At 35.0% G+C, this 17,502-nt stretch overlaps 1 protein-coding gene across 1 annotated transcript in view; it reads left to right on the top strand.

Annotated features, from left to right (window-relative positions):
• XPR1 (xenotropic and polytropic retrovirus receptor 1) overlaps positions 1-17,502 on the top strand; it is a 205,368-nt gene that overhangs the window by 103,341 nt on the left and 84,525 nt on the right. The gene's annotated exons all lie outside the window — the stretch shown is intronic.

Here is a 17,502-nt window from a genome sequence, read left to right as displayed (position 1 = left end):
CAGTGTTCAGTTCCTTCATGGATTTGTGTTTTCTCTTAGGTTTTTGGCTTCTGAAGATGCCTCTTACTTTCTTTCAGCTATGCATGTAAATAAATGGTTTTTAAATTTTATTCAGCATTTTTAGGTGTTCTGTACTGTGAAAGGTTCTCAGCATGTCTAATCTGCTTTGCTTCTAGAAATACATCTCAGTCTCTTCATCTTCACCTTCTTGTTAAAAGTTCATCAGACTATACTACTCCCCTACTTGTTATCTTTTATAGGTTTCACCTAGCCCTAGTCTTATCTGCTCCCTGCCTTTGCCTTCAGGTTTATTTTAGATTACTTTCACTTGGTGTGGTCCAGCAGTACTGGATATTTTTCTCAAGTCAGCCATACTGTCAACTTTTGCATATATACTATGACTTCTTCCTGCCCCACATCCTTTCGTTTCTTCTTTATATCTCATTTGAAGTGTGATTTCCTCAGAAAGACTTGCTTGATCACTTTACACTGGCTTAGTGCCCGTTGTCATGCTCCCCTAGCATCCTGTGCTTTCCTTTTTATTACGTACTTTGCTCTTCTAATTACTTAATTAGTATCAGTTTTCTCTAAAAGTGTAGAGACTGTATTAGCCTTCTTGATCACTATATTCCTAGTCAATAGCACATTGCCTGGCACATAGTAGATATTTTAAAAATATTTACTGTTTAATATATAACATTGATATTTAACACTTGTTATTGGACTGTCTTATTAATTAAATAGTATGGGGAATGCTATTACAATTAAATCATTCTCTTGACTAGGTTTAGTTGTTTTTTATTTTTTAATTGGTTTGCCTTCAAACCCTAGACATTTTGAATTAATCTTTTTTATTTTGAAATAATTTTAAACTTCCAGAAACATTGCAAAAAGAGTACAGAGAGTTCATGTATACCCTTCATCTAGTTTTCCCTGATGTTGACAGCTTACTTAACCGTAGTGCAATTATCAAAACCAGGAAATTAACAAGTTGGTACAATACTGTTGAATAAACTACAGACCTTACTGGAATTCTACCACATTTTCTCTTTGTGTCCTTTTCTGTACAGGAATCCAATTCAGGATCCCACATTACACTGAGTTGTTTGTCTGTTTAGTCTCCTTCAATCTGTAACATTTCTTTAGTCATGACTTTGACACTTTGATGAATACTGTACTTTGATGAGTTATGTTTTTTTTTTTACAATATCTCTAGGTTTACTTTTGTCAGATGTTTTTTCGTTAATAGATTCAGATTATGTCTTTTTGTCAAGAATACCACAGAAGTGATATGTCCTTCAACAGTACATGATGTTGATATGTCGTATTTTATTGGTGATATTAACGCTGATTACTTGCTTAAAGTGTCACCCAGTTTCTGCACTGTAAAGCTACTATTTCCCCCTTTGTATTGATAAATATATTCCTGCTCCTCAAACTTTTGCCCACTGATCTTAGCATCTGTGGGTGGGTCTTGCCTGCAACAGTTTAATACTGTGGTATTTGCCTGATGGTGAGTTTGTATTTTTCTCATTCCTTCTACCTTTATTAATTAAAATTCTTCTATAAGGGAGAGTTGCCCTTTCTCCCACATTTATTTACTTATTCAATTATTTATATCAATATGGACCTGTGGATATTTGTTTTATTCTATGAATTATCATTTATTCTATCATTTACTTTATTGCTTTGGTCATTGGGAACTTCTTCAGGATGGTTTCTGTGTCATTTTGACATCCCCCAATCCTTTTGTGAGAATTTCTTATTTTTTATCACAAGATATTCCAAGGTCATCTTGTATTTTCTGTGCTCCAGCCCTGGAATCAACCTCCTTTCCTAAGAGCCCTGACTCCTATTAATTGGGGAATCGTACTTAGAAGTCAAGATCTGAGTGCTGGGTGTTCTCATTGTCATTAGAGTATCGTTTTCCTATACTCTGACAGCAGATAGAGCCAGGAAGTGTGTGTGTGTGTGTGTGTGTGTGTGTGTGTGTGTGTGTGTGTGTTAACCCTTGCATATATACGTATCTATACTGCTATGTCTGTCTATCTATGTATATATTAACAACCATGAGTTCACACTGATATCTCTGATTCTACTCTAACCCATAAGGTTCATTGTAGCTTTTTCCCTTTTCTACCCCCTAAGACTTAGTTCCCTTATATCCTTTCTCCTATTCTATGCCTGAAATTTACCTGATACTCCTTGTCCCAAGAGACATAGACTATTTACAGTCAATAATTTAATGTGTTAAATATGCTCAGGGTTGGGCTTCCCTGGTGGCGCAGTGGTTGAGAAGTCCGCCTGCCGATGCGGGGGACACGGGTTCGTGCCCCGGTCCGGGAAGATCCCACATGCCGCGGAGCAGCTGGGCCCGTGAGCCATGGCCGCTGAGCCTGCGCGTCCGGAGCCTGTGCTCCGCAGCGGGAGAGGCCCGCGTACTGCAAAAAAAAAAAAAAAAAAAAAAATGCTCAGGGCTGTTCTGGCCAGTAATATCTCTGAGAAGTGTTTTTGAAGAGGGTAAGTGTCAGGGAACAAGGGAGATAGTGTGCATATGAATGTTGGGGCTGGGGAAAGAGATAGTTTTCGGGTGCTGAGGGGGAAAATGTTCAGGCAGAAGTACAGCTCATGTTAAGGTCCGAAGGTAAGAAAAGTATGGCTGGTTCAGGGAACTGAATATAGTTCAAGATAGCTATAGGGGTTGAGACATAGAGGTTCCAATTTCATACTAGAACTAGTTTCATAGTAGTTGGAAAAGATGCTTGATATGATTTCAACCTTCCTACATTTATTAAGATTTGTTTTCTTGCTTACCATATGATCTATCCTGGAGAATGTTCCCTGTATAATATATACTTGAGAAGAATATGTATAGGCATACCTCGGAGATATTGCAGGTTTGCTTCCAGACCACCGTAGTAAAGTGAATATTGCAACAAAGCGAGTCACAATTTTTTGATTTCCTAGTGCATATAAAAATTATGTTTATACTATACTGTAGTCTGTTAAGTGTGCAATAGCATTATGTCTAAAAAATGTACATACCTCAATTTAGAAAATACTTTATTGCTAAATATATGCTAATCATCATCTGAACCTTCAACAAGTCATAATCCTTTTGCTGGTGGAGGATCTTGCCTGGATGTTGATGGCTGCTGACTGATTAGATTGTGGTTGCTGAAAGCTGTGGTGGTTCTGGCAATTTCTTAAAATAAGACGACAATGAAGTTTGCCTCATCGATTGACTCTTCGTTTCACAGATGATTTTTCTGTAGCATGCATTGCTGTTTTACCCACAGAATTTCTTTCAAAATTGGAGTCAGTCCTCTCAAATCGTGCCACTGCTTTATCAACTAAGTTTAAGTAATATTCTGAGTCCTTTGTTGCCACTTTACCAATGTTCACAGCATCTTCACGAGTTCTAGATTCCATCTCAAGAAACTATTTTCTTTGCTCATCCATAAAAAGCAACTTCTCATTCATTCAAATTTTATCATGAGATTGCAGCAATTCAGTCACATCTTTTAGGTTCCACTTTTTTTTTTTTTTTTGTGGTATGCGGGCCTCTCACTGTTGTTGTCTCCCCCATTGCGGAGCACAGGCTCCGGACGTGCAGGCTCAGCGGCCATGGCTCACGGGCCTAGGCACTCCGTGGCATGTGGGATCTTCCCGGACCAGGGCACGAACCCCTGCATTGGCAGGCGGACTCTCAACCACTGCACCAGCAGGGAAGCCCCTAGGTTCCACTTTTAATTCTAGTTCTTTTGCTGTTTCCATTATAGCTGTTAGTTACTTCCTCCACTGAAGTCTTGAACGCCTCAAGTCATCCCTGAGGGTTGGAATCAACTTCTTCCAAATTCATGTTAATGTTAATATTTTGACCTCTTTCCATTAATCACAAAGAATGGTGAATCGTTTCCAGAAGGTTTTCAATTTACTTTGCCTGTATCCATCAAATGAATCACTATTTATAACAGCTGTAACCTTACAAAATGTTATTTCTTAAATACTAAGACCTGAAAGTCAAAATTACTCTTGATCCATGGGCTACAGAATGAATGTTGTGTCAGCAGGCATGAAAACAACATTGATCTCATTGCACATCTCCTTCAGAGCTCTTGGGTGCCCAGGTGCATTGTCAGTGAGCAGTAATATTTTGAAAGAAATCTTTTTTTTACTGAGCAATAGGTCTCAATAGTGGGCTTAAAATATTTAGTAAACTATGTTGTAAACAGATGTCCTGTCATCCAGGCTTTGGTTGTTCCATTTACAGAACACAGGCAGAGTAGATTTAGCATAATTTTTAAGGGCCCTAGGATTTCTGAAATGGTAAATAATCATTGCTTCAACTTCAAGTATTCTGCTGCATTCACCCCTAATGAGAGAGTCCCCCCCATCCCTTGAAGCTTTGAAGCCAAGCATTGACTTCTCTCTAGCTGTGAAAGTCCTAGATAGCATCTTCTTCCAATAGAAGGTTGTTTTTTCATCTACACTGAAAATCTGTTTTATAGTATAGCTACTTTCATTCGTTATCTTAGCTAGATCTTCTGGATAACTTGCTGCAACTTCTACATCAGCACTTGCTACTTCACCTTGTACTTTAATGTTATGGAGATGGCTTCTTTCCTTAAACCTCTTGAACCAAAACCTCTGCTAGCTTCAAACTTTTGCAGTTTCCTCACCCCTCAGGCTTCATAGAGTTGAAGAGACTTAGGGTCTTCCTCTGGAGTAGGCTTCAGCTTAAGGGAGGGTTGTGGCTGGTTTGACCTTCTTTCCAGATGAGTGAAACTTTCTCCATATCAGCAATAAGCTGTTTTGCTTTCTTATCATTCATGTGCTCACTGGAGTAGTACTTTTCATTTCCTTCCAGAATTTTTCCTTTGCATTTACAGTTTGGCTAACTGGCACAAGAGGCCTAGCTTTTGGCCTTTCTTGGCTTTTGACAAGCCTTCTTCACTAAACTTAATTATTTCTAGCTTTTAATTTAAAGTGAGATGTGTGACTCTTTCACCTGAGCACTTAGAGGCCATTGTAGGGTTATTAATTGGCATATTTTCAACATGGTTGTGTCTCAGGGAATAGCACAGCCTGAGGAGAAGGAGAGAGACTGGGGAACAGCCAGTTGCTTGAGCAGTCAGAACACAAGCAACATTTTTTTTTAATTTAATTTAATTTATTTTTTATACAGCAGGTTCTTATTAGTTATCCATTTTATACACATCAGTGTATACATGTCAATCCCAATCTCCCAGTTCATCCCACCACCCCACCCCCCGCCACTTTCCCCACTTGGCGTCCATACGTTTGTTCTCTACATCTGTATCTGTTTCTGCCCTGCAAACCGTATATACAACATTTAATGGTAAAATTTGCTGTCTTATATGGGTACGGTTCATAGTGCCCCAAAACAATTACAACAGTAACATCAAACATCACAGATCACCATAACAAATATAATAATACTGAAAAAGTTTGAAATATTGTGAGAATTACCAAAATGTGACACAGAAACATGAAGTGAGCAAATGCTGTTGGAAAAATGGCACCAATAGACTTGCTCAATGCAAGGTTGCCACAAACTTTCAATTTGTAAACATGAACTATCTGCAAAGTGCAGTAGAGCTAAAATGAGGTATGCCTGTATTCTGCTGCTGTTGGATGGGATGTTCTGTAAGTCTGGTTTGACTTGTTCAAATCCAATGTTTCCTTCTTGATGTTCTGTCTGGATGACCTGTGCATTGTTGGAAGTGAGTTATTGAAGTACCCTACTGTTATTGTATTGCTTTCTATTTCTCCCTTAGATGTGGGGTCCAACCCCTTCTCTCCTCTGGGTGAAGCTGGGAATTGGAGTTGGGAGTTCCTTCCCCATTGTCTGGTGCTTGACCAGGGGTGGGGTTTATGGCGAGAGTGTGTCTCAGCCTTTCCTAACGATTTCAAGTGGGTGATGTGGGCATTTTCTCCTTCACTTGGTATGTGAGAGTCACTCAACTAGTTTCTGGATTTCTTTCAGAGGAAATTGCTCTGTGAGTAGCTATAGATTCACTGTGTCTGTGGGAGGAGGTGAATTCAAGAGTTGTCTATGTTGCCGTCTTGGACTAGAACCCTCAATCCATGTTTTCTTTTAAGACAGATGCACCTATAAAGTATGCTTTAGTTGTTTAGGTGGTAAATTTATCTATATGTAATTAAGAGCCCAAACTGTGATTTTTGGATCAGAAATTAGGTAAGGGATGTTTCTTTAATTGAATTGAATATGTTCTTTTCTCCTCAAGAAAATAGAAACTTTACCACCTTCCATTACCAAGCCTTCTATTTAAACATATAAAATCACTAAGCTTTTTAAAAAATTGATTTTAGTAGCCAGTTTATTTCCTTAATTTAATTGCTTTATATACTTTTCCTTTGTTATCTCATCTTAGTGTGATTCTGGAATGCATTTTTAAAAAATTTTCTATCAGTCATTGGAATAGTCTTTATCAGTGGCTATTTTTCTGCTCTAATTTGAAGAATACTAAACAGTCTCAGAATATAGAGGAGGAGGGAAGCATATAAAATTCTGGCTTTGAGTTAATTGGAGCTAAGAGTTTAATTTTTTTTAGTTGATATGTTGCTATGAAATCAGAATAAAATTTGGGAATATTAGGGAAGCTTTTCAACAAAGATGTAATTTATGGATCTTAAAAGATTAACAAAGAGTACAACATACTTGATTTTTCAATGATTTTTTGTTAGAAAGCTGTGTGGCCTAGCTTTTTATATCTAACTGGAATATTGATGTTATGTCATTATAAATGCATTCTATCTTTAGCTACCTGCCTGCCACATCAGAGGGAAATGAGATAGCTACATAACTGTCGTTCTTTGAAAGCTTTATTCTTGGAATAAGTAACCAGAGTGGTTATAATTCTTATGGTTTGTTCTTGTATTCATCTTTGTAAAAAAAAAAGAAGACTGAAAATTCAGTTAAACTAATACTTCTCAGGTAATCATCAATCATCAGATATCTTGTATTTGGTTTGTTTATAGTAAACCCAGTCTTAATAATATATATGACCTGTTCGTTGCTTTACAGAAGTGAAAAAACTATGATTAGTAATAATTCAGCTAAAGGTAGATTTAAACTACATAGATTTGATTAATAAAGTGGCTTTAAATAATGGCATATACTTTCTAGTTATGTGAAATAATTAGGCTAACAGAATTAGCAAATGGAAGTCATTCAGTAAAGAATAGATAATTCTCTTAAAAATATTATCTATATACAAATTAACATTTTGTCATATTGGTTAAATGAAGAAACAGTGCTGGAAAAAAGTTATTTTTTATTGTCTTTTAGGGGAATCCATTTCCAGATCTTCCATATATACTAATTCCTGAAATTGATTTGCCTAAGTAATTGCCAGGCAGTTGTCCAGGATTTCTCTTTCAAATGGTCTTTCTCTGATTTTATAAAAGAAAGGCTTGTTTATTATTAAATCTGAATAGCCTCTCTGGCCCCCAAACAAAGGAATAGTCTGAACTACTCAAATGGTGTAGATGTTGAGAAAGTGAGTGATTAACAGGGAAACAAATCTTTTTGAACTCAAATTGTTTTCACTGAAATTGAAGAATGGCTTATTTGTTACCTTATATATTATTAAAACTAATTTTTAACAATAGATCCCTATGCAGTTTTTGGAAAACACTTGGAAGGAGTTCAAAGAATTGACATTGCTAGAACATACTTTTATTCCAGTCTACTTATTTATGTGAACAAGATTTCTCAGAACTTACATCTATAAAATGAAGAATAAGGATAGCAATGCCTCTTAATTGTCTCACTCTACAGTATTCTTAATATTCTAGCAAATAATGTAATATTCATCATTTTAGCAAATAATGTAATATTTATCTCTCTAGCAATGAAGTAACATTTATCAATGGATATGTGAACTAATTGGGAGAAAAAGTTTTATCCAATTAAAGATGAAATTTATTTGCCAATTGCCAATAGCATTTTACTTTTTATATCTCATGTTTACCAAGCTTATTACATGTTTATGTTGTATTGATGTAGTATGTTCTAATAATAGTAATAATAGCCCAATCCAGAAGAAATTTTAATATTTGAGCTTTATGGTTCAGAAAGTTTTTGTATTTAAATTTTCATTTATATACATTTAACGGCTAGGAACTATAATAAGATAATCAATAAATGACTTTCAAATCCAAAAATATATTAGAATAAATTTTGTAATCTAAATAGAATGGAAATACAAGTTCAAGAAGAAAATGAAATGATATAAAAGTTTTTGATAATGGATGACAGTTATCATATTGCTATGGCATTTAAATTCCATTAGCTATATTTAAAACAATGTCATATTAATTTAAAATGCAAATAATTATAATGCATCACAAATTTCATTGTTTATAACTATTGAAATGTGTTCAAAGTCTTTCGTCATAACTTTAAAATATTCAAGATAGTTTTTCAAAAGTTTTGCTTTACCACTGAATTATGCCCTTGTTGGAATTATTTATTGCTATTTCATATATTGGTGTTTTTTGACTAGCAGACATTAGGTAAGCATTCATTGGGGCTGATAAATAGTTCCAATTATATCAAAGCTAGTGCTAATGAGATTAATTTCATCTCAATTATATGTCACTAATGTGAATTAAAAGAATTTTTTGTTGTTGTTCTACCAGGACTATTTAAAGAGCACATTTAGTTAGATCTTATATGATGAAATGTCAAGGTAGCTCAGAAAATCTTGTTTAGGACCACTTCAGCTTAGTGGGATTCAGAATCATTTTGCAGAAATTAACAACTTTAATTGCAGAATATGAAATTTGGAACTTGAGGAAGACTTAGAGATTTCCTATTGAAATGCCCTCATTTGTCAAAGAGAAAACACAGAGCCAGAGAGTCACTTACTCAAGCTAATACAGGGAGTACACAACAGAACCATATCCAATCTGTCAGTAAAACCTATAGATTTTATCTCCAGTATCTCTACTGAGTTTCTGTACTTCTTCTCAGGCTCCAGTGCCCTCACCCTTGTTCAGGCAATCATGATCTCTCATCTGATACCTACTGTACTAGATCTGATTAGTCTCCCCACATCACCTCATTTACAAACCATATCTGATCACAATTATTCCTCTGCTTAAAATCCTTCAAAGATGTCTCGTTGGTCATAGGAAGAAGGCTAGTCCTTTGTTCTGCAAGGCCTGACTGATCAGGCCTCTGCTTGCCTGTCTAGCCTTAACTGCCACCACTGTCCCCTTTGCTCCCTGGATTCCAGTCACACAGGCCTCTTCAGTTTCTCAAAAGTACCATGCTCGTTTCTTTTTACAGTATCATGTTATATGCTGTTCCTGCTGCTTGGAGTGCTTCTACTGCTCTAGCGAATGCTTACTTATCTGTCAGATTTCATCTCAAATGACACTTTCAGAGACTCCCACACTGCCCCTCCCCCAGTCCTTGCAGACTAGATTGGTCCCACTGCTGTTTTTTTCTCATCTTTACTTTTTTCTTCAAAACCCATACTACACTTTGTATATTTGTGTGAGTATTTGATTAAAGTCTGTTTCCTTGGGTAGAGTGAGGGCAGAGTTTATGTGTATTTTGCTTATCATTATATCCCTAGCACCTGCCTCGTTGCCTGGTACATGCAAGGAACTTAATGCTTGTTGAATGAATGATGCCCGATTAGTTCTATTTCTACTTCACCAATGATTTTAGAGTAACATTTCAGTGTTTGAAATCTTCTTTGCCATATGCTTTATATAACTTACCCATCTGTTGATGAAGTAGCATTTGGGAAAAAATAGAATTTCAAGTTATTTATTCCTAATTTGTAAATCACACTTTAAAAAAAAAACTCAGAACACCTTTTTTTTTCTTAAAAGCATGAAACCAATAGTGCTAAATGTTCTTCCTATATTTGATGGAACCTAGTCACATGTTAATTTTTATTTATCAGCTGTCTTCATTTATGTGTAGTTTCTGAGAAACTAAGAAGCCATAGAAACTATTGCATATGGAGTGTAATAAAAATGCAAAGAGATGGTGGTAATATTAAAGTTCGTGTCTCTCAACCACAGAACCATATTACTGGAAATTGTAATAGATATTCTTCACCCCCTTCCCCATCCTCCCCCAGCCATTCCCCCTCCACCCCCAAGAAGGATTGTGTTCTTGTAAATAACTTTAGAAACACAGTATACTACTTCTCCTTCTTGAAGAATAATAACAATGTTTGTTAGCATAGTAAAGCTTCTTTTGCCTTAAAGCAAAGTTTCTCACCTTTGGTGATGGTGACATTTTGGGTTGGATAATTCTTTGTTGAGGAAAAGGGGAGAGAGAAGATGATATACTGAGTATTATAGGGTGTTTAGCAGCATCCATGGCCTCTATCCACTAGACTCCAGTAACACCCTCTCAGTTTTGACAACCAAAAATGCCTCCAGACATTGCCAGATGACCCCCAGGAGACAAAATCATCCCCAGTTGAGAACTACTACATTAAAGGGATCAGTTTAACTCTAGACTCATATTTCCAAACTTATTTGAATTCCTTGAAATTCTTCTCCTTCTTTTCCTTCATCTACATACCTAATGTCCTGGGAAATGCTATTTTAAATTATCTTTTCGTAAAGCTAAACTAATTCTACCTTTTTCTTCTACTTTTTTAGACTCCCCCTTAAAACTCTTCAAAACTTTCCATTGCACTTTGAATAAAATTCAGACTCCTTAACGTGGCCTTCCTGCATGTAAAGGCCTTTGCCTACTTCCCTAACCTTATTTCCTATCACATCATGCTGTCAGTCCCATTGTGACCTGCTTTCAGGTCCTCAGGCACCCGAGTTTCTTTCCTAATGTGCTGTTCCTTCTGTTGGTAATCATTTTGCCCTTGCTCTTCCTTATCTTTTAGGTTCAGGTTTCAGATTAAATGTCATCTCCTATGGAGAGGTCTTTTCTGACCATCTCTTACCCTGCCAAAAAGGATAGTCATCCATCCCAATACCTACCTTCTATCTCAATACCCTGTTTGTTGCCTTCACAATACTTTACAGTTTGTAATTATTTATTTGTGTGGATTTTTTTTTTCTGCCTTAGTCATTAGAATGCAAACTCTGTGAGGGCAGGAACCACATCTGTCTTGTTCATCATTATATATTTAGCATTTAGCACAGAGCCTGTCATCTAACAGGCACAATAATTATTTGTTGAATAAATAAATAAATATGCTTTAATTTATCAGTGTGTTTCTTTTATAGGGTTAACCTTGGAGTTAAATTATTTTTATTGAGATATAATTCAGATACCATAAAATTTCACCCATCCAAAGTGTGTAATTTAGTGGTTTCTAATATATTCTAATATATTCACAAGCTTGCACAACCATCACCACTATCTAATTCCAAGGCATTTTCATCACTCCCCATCCCCCCTTCCCCCAGCCCCTGCCAACCACTAGTCTACTTTCTGTCTTTATGGATTTGCCTGTTCTGGACATACCATATAAGTGGAATTTTATAATATGTGGTCTTTAGTGTCTAGCTTCTTTTCCTTTGCATAATATTTTCAAGGTTCATCCATGCTGTAGCATGAAATACTGCTACATTCTATCTTATGGCTGAATAATATTTTTTTATATGGATATGCCATGTTTTGTGTATCCATTCATCAGTTGCTAGACACTTGGATTGTTTCCACTTTTTGGCTATTATGAATAATGCTGCCATGGGCATTCATGTATAAGTTTTTGTTTTCACTTCTCTTGGGTATATACCTAGAAGTGGAATTGCTGGATCATATGGTAGCTCTATATTTAATTTTATGAAGAACTTCCAGACTGTTTTCCCAAGTGCCTACACCATTTTACATTCCTACCAGCAGTATATGAGGGTTCCAATTTCTCTTCACCCTTGCCAACACTTAATATTGTCTTTTATTATAGCCATCCTACTGGGTATTAAGTGGCATTTTTGTTTTGATTTGCATTTCCCCAATGACTGATGATGTTGGAATGTGCTATTGGTCATTTGTATATCTTTTTTTGAGAAATGTCTATTCAGATCCTTTGCCCATTTTTTAATTGGGTTCTTTGTCTTTTAATTGTTGAGTTTTAAGAGTTCTTTATGTATGCTGGGTATTAGATTCTTATCTGACATATGATTTGCACATATTTTCTCCCATTGTTTGGTTGTCTTTTCACTTTATTGATAGTGCCCTTTTATACACAAAAGTTTTTAATTTTGATGAACTCCAATTTAATCAATATTTTCTTTTATCACTTATGCTTTAGGTGTTTTATCTAAGAAACCATTGCCTCATCTAAGGACATGAAGATTTATGCCTGTTTTCCTTTGAGAGTTTTAATACTTTTCAATTTTATATTTAAATCTTTGATCCATTCAGTTTTTGTATATGATGTGAGGTGGGGGTGCAACTTCATTCCTTTGTGTACAAATATTTAATTGTTGGAGTTTTGTCTTTTTAAACTTTAATAAAGAATCATAATTTTCTCAAAATTATTATGAAACAAATATGTTTCATTTTTACAGTTAAAAAAAGTAATGTATGGAGCACATACTATGTACCAGACATTATGTTGGGCATAGGATCTGTAAAGAAAAAAAGATAATTCTTACCTTCAGTCTCTCACAGATCTGGAAATTAAGAAACTTGAAAGTATTGATAGTAATAAAAATGTGAATGGAACATATAAGATATTTGAAGAAGTTACTGGTGGTTTTAAAGAATTGGTTTTTGAGAGATTGCATGTGAAAATAAGATGACATGGTAAAAAATAAAAATATTCCTGAAAATTGCTGTAAAAAGCACTTGATGGTGGTTGCTATGCAGTAGGAATATTTTACCTTGATTAGTACTCATCCATAAATGCAAGGTAAAGATAAGACCATAACAGAAATGACAAAGAAATCTCTCACTCATTCTCTCTCTCCCTTCTCTCTCTCTCTCTTTAGTATAACTGAATGAATTAATATTTATTTAACTAAGAGCAAAGGGTTCTTTACAGCAGTGCTCTCTGAGTCATTCTTTGCCAATTCTGTGTTTTTTCTTACCCCTTTGTCTTCCTTTTTTTTTCCTCTTGATGCTAATCTTATATTTGTTGATATATCTTGCTAAGATTTGCACTTATTTACAACAGCTTTCTTTGAACTGAGTTTAGTCTTTTGTGACTAATTATTGAGTTAATAGTTTTGTGACTAATTGACATTAGGACATGTTAGATTCGTTGTATTAGTCTGCACGGGCTACCATAACAGAATACCAAAGACTGGGGGCCTTAAACAACAGAAATTTATGTTCTAGAGGCTTGAAATGCAAGATCAAGGTACCAGCTCTTCTGGTAAGGCCCTTCCTGGCTTGCAGAGGGCCTTTTCGCTGTTTCTCACGTGGCCTTTACTCTGTGTGCACGTGCAGGGGAGAGAGGTGGGGAGGGAGGGAGAGGGACATCTCTGATGTCTCTTCCTCTTCTTATAAGGACAGGAGTCCTTTTGGAATAAAGCCCCACCCTTATGACCTCATTTAACCTTAATTACCTCCTCAGTGTCCTATCTCCATATCCAGTCATATTGGGATAATTTGCGTGGAGAGCACAATTCAGTTCATAACACCCACGTAACACATTGTAGTCACTTTGATATTCTTTATTTTACAATAAGAAAGTACAGTTAGTCTCTGTAAAACTTACATTGTTGCTGGAGGGGATGAAAAAAAAACCTTACATTATCTAGGCTCTCTACACCTATATTTCCTCACCTATACAACAAGAAACTTGGACGAGTTGATTTCTGAATGCTGAAATTCTCTGTTCCTTCAATTTAGTTACTGATTTCTAATATTATTCAGCAGATAGGTTTTAGGAAGCATCTTATAATAGAAATTCATGTTCTGTAAATCAGCATTCTACCAACTCATTACTGAAGTGAAAGTCTTAGTCATTCTATGTACCTCTAAATTCTGACATAGATATTTTTTTCAACAAGCTATGCTGGTTAGGTTTTTACTATATTATTTTAAACTAGCTATGCTGGTTAGGTATAATTTAAAGAATTGAATGTGACATGTTTCTTTTTTCTTCCAGTTAATAATACCTTTTATTTATACAATAAAGTTTATCCTTCATAAATACATTTCATTGTAATGGATACAATAAATACAACATAATAAGTGTAGACAGTAAAATGTGAGAATCCCTCTCATACTTACTCCTCTTTCAAAGGAGTTAACCACAATTAACAGTTTAGTATGCATCTTTCTAATCTTTCTATGAATGTACATATGAATATTAATTTATATTTTTTCATAAATGAGATCATACTGTATATATTCTGTTATTTAAATTTTTTCCTCAGCATTGTGTCTTGGGATTTTCATAAATACCAAGATATATGCATATCATATTTAAAATGGCTGCATGGTGTTATATAATGTTATTGTAATTTATGTAACTGTTCCCCTTTTGTTGGATATCACTTTGTTTTCTTTATCACTATTAAAAGTAATGTGCAGAGATTCCTTTAGAATATACTTCCTACATGTGGGATTAAACACATTGAAAATTTTGATAGTTACTGTCTTCCTAAAAGGCTTTACAGATTTACATTCCACCAACAGGGAGTGATAGTGTTCATTTACTTTCACCACTGCCAAGATAATACCACTATTTTAAAATTGCTTCCAATCCAATGGTTGAAAAATTATATTTTCATTGTTTTAAAGTTGCATTTATCTGATATCTGGAATGTTGAACATCCTTTCACTTGTACACTGTATATTTTTCCATAAATTTCTCTAGTTTACCCATCTTTCTTATGGAGTATCTTTTTAATATTGATTTGTAAGAGTTTTGTAAAATATATTTTGCATGTGAATTCTTTATTTTAAATGTTGCAGGTATGTTTTCCCTGTCTGTTGTTCATCTTTTAACTTTGCTTTTGGTATCTTTTGATATGGAGATTTTTCATTTTGTGAGAATGTCAGTCATTCTCTTTATCCTCTCTGTTTTGTGTACTGTGTAGGAAGATTCTTCATGTAGAGTTATTTAATTTTTTGTAGTATTTTATGTTTCTTTAACTCCATTTGGAGTTTATTTAAGTGGGTAGCCAATTCACCCAACCTTACTTGCTATGTAGTCCATTCTTACTGATTTGATACCATTTTATCTCAATCTAAATTTGTGTTATGCCGATCTATTTCTGGACTCTCTATTCTCTTCTTTTTGTTGTGTTTTCCTAATTTCTTTACCAATAGTGTACTTCTAATTACAGTAGATTACTGTGTCTTTTGAAATCTGAGATGACAAGAACATTTTCCTTCATTTAATTTATTTTACACAGCTATTCTTGCTACTTTTATCTATAGTTTTTTTCCTCTTCTCTCTCTGTTTGCTATTACTTCTTAGTGTTGCTGTAATCTTACTCGACCCTCTTCTGATTTGTGGCTATTAAGTTATATGTGAACTAGAAAACTAGATAACAGACTGCTGGTATTTTAGATAAAATAGTCTCTAGATCGAGGAAATGAAGAATTCATATGATATTGATTCGTGGGTAGAATGTTCATGCTTTAATACATAAAATTTATTGCACGCGTTTTAGTTTCTCAGAGGCTTAGATTTTTTGTTGTTTCTAGGTTCTTAGTAATATTTTGAATAGTTGATGTTGCTGAATATGCAACATCATATAGAAACATTCATATATGTTAAAATTATTTTTTTAATTGAAGTATACAGTTAATTTACAATACTGTGTTACTCTCAGGTATACAGCAAAGTAATTTAGTTATATATGCGTATATTCTTTTTCAGATTCTTTTCCATTATAGGTTATTACAAGATATTGAATATAGTTCCCTGTGCTATACAGTAAATCTTTGTTGTTTATCTATTTTATATACAGTAGTGTGTATCTGTTAAGCCCATACTCCTAATTTATTCCTCCCCTGCAAAATTATTTTTTAAACAGAAACTACATTTAAATCACTTTGAGGGACAACTTTCTTTATTTCCATCATTTTATGGTAATGAAAGTTGTCTATTAATAGGGAAACAAAGTAAATATGACCAAGCCCACTTTTTGCTTTGGGGTTTTCTTCTCTAACAATACAATAGAGAACAAAATTAAAATAAAAAAAAAAAAGAGTAGGTAAAGTAGAGTAAGATTTACTCTTATTCTATATCAACTAGACCAGATGTATTATAAGAGCAGCATCTGGAGAATTTCCTGGCTGTCCAGTTGTTAGGACTCTGTGATTTCTCTGTGGGGGCCTGAGCTCAATCCCTGGTCTGGGAACAAAGATCCTGCAAGCCACACAGCGTGGTCCCCCAGCCCCACCCTGCCACCAAAAAACAAGAGCAGCATATGTTACCATGGAGCATCTTTAACTCAAGGTCAGCTTTAAAAAAAGCTTTGACCTGCTTTATGGTTTGGAAAAATAATTCTCACTGGCCTTGGGCAATTATAGCCTTTATTGTACCTAAATTGCTAAGCTTACATGAGGTACTTAAAGTAGCTGTCCCTTCTTTACTGCACAATCAGTAGAATCCTGCATTAGCTGTTCAGTTCTAAAGCATAAGAAATAGAGAAGTAGTAGTGCTATTTTTTTTTACATTTGTATATTCAAATTAAATGAATAGATTCAACATGCTTTTTTAAACTTCGTTTTAAGCTTTTGTTTTCTTTAAAATATCGCTGGTACTATGAGTTTGTGTGTATGTGTGTTACATATTACTTAGGGAAATACTGTTTCTCTTATTACTGGACAGGTGAATTATTTAAGGGTTTCCAGGATTGCACTAAGATTTGGAGCATCTGAGGGTTGTAAAAGAACCTGTACTTTTTGTAGACATTTCAAGCTTAGAGTGCCCCAGAGATCCAGAAATAGGGTAGTTCTAAATTATGATTAGCATCTGGAGTCTAGTCAGAGCTTACGTGGGCAAGAAACATACCCTTTTTAGGCTTGGGGTTCCTGAAGCTATATGTATCTATACTACGAGATTCAGTAAATCAATATGCTATATGACAGCTCACAAAGTGGATCCTGCCTGCAAAGACATATTGATTGGCCCACACAGTGTTTTTAAAATACCTAGATTTATGGCTTCTGACTGAAAAATTGGAAGATCTGACAACCTGAGCAGCAACTAGCTAGATGGACTTGTGCTCTCCGCTTCACCAGAATCCATACCACTACTTATCCTGAATGTGTCAGTTGCCATTTGTCACCATACTTGTACAATTACCCACTTACTTAACTCATTTATGTTCCTACCCAGCAACTGAAGGTTTGGAATATCTAATTTATAACTATCAGTCTACATCTCTTTCTCTGTGTCTGGTGCAGCTAAGGTAAAAATGAGTAGATAGCAATTTAATATAGTTAGAACAATCAACTCATTTTTTCCAGAAACACATTACATATTCATGTCTTCATTATCTGTTGCATTTTGTGAATGCAGTACTTAATCCTGAGATACTTTA

Source organism: Orcinus orca, chromosome 1 (assembly GCF_937001465.1).
Source record: "Orcinus orca chromosome 1, mOrcOrc1.1, whole genome shotgun sequence".
Taxonomy (NCBI): domain Eukaryota; kingdom Metazoa; phylum Chordata; class Mammalia; order Artiodactyla; family Delphinidae; genus Orcinus; species Orcinus orca.
The sequence above is the reverse complement of the archived record's forward strand: the minus strand, read 5'-3'. Positions and strand labels throughout refer to the sequence as shown.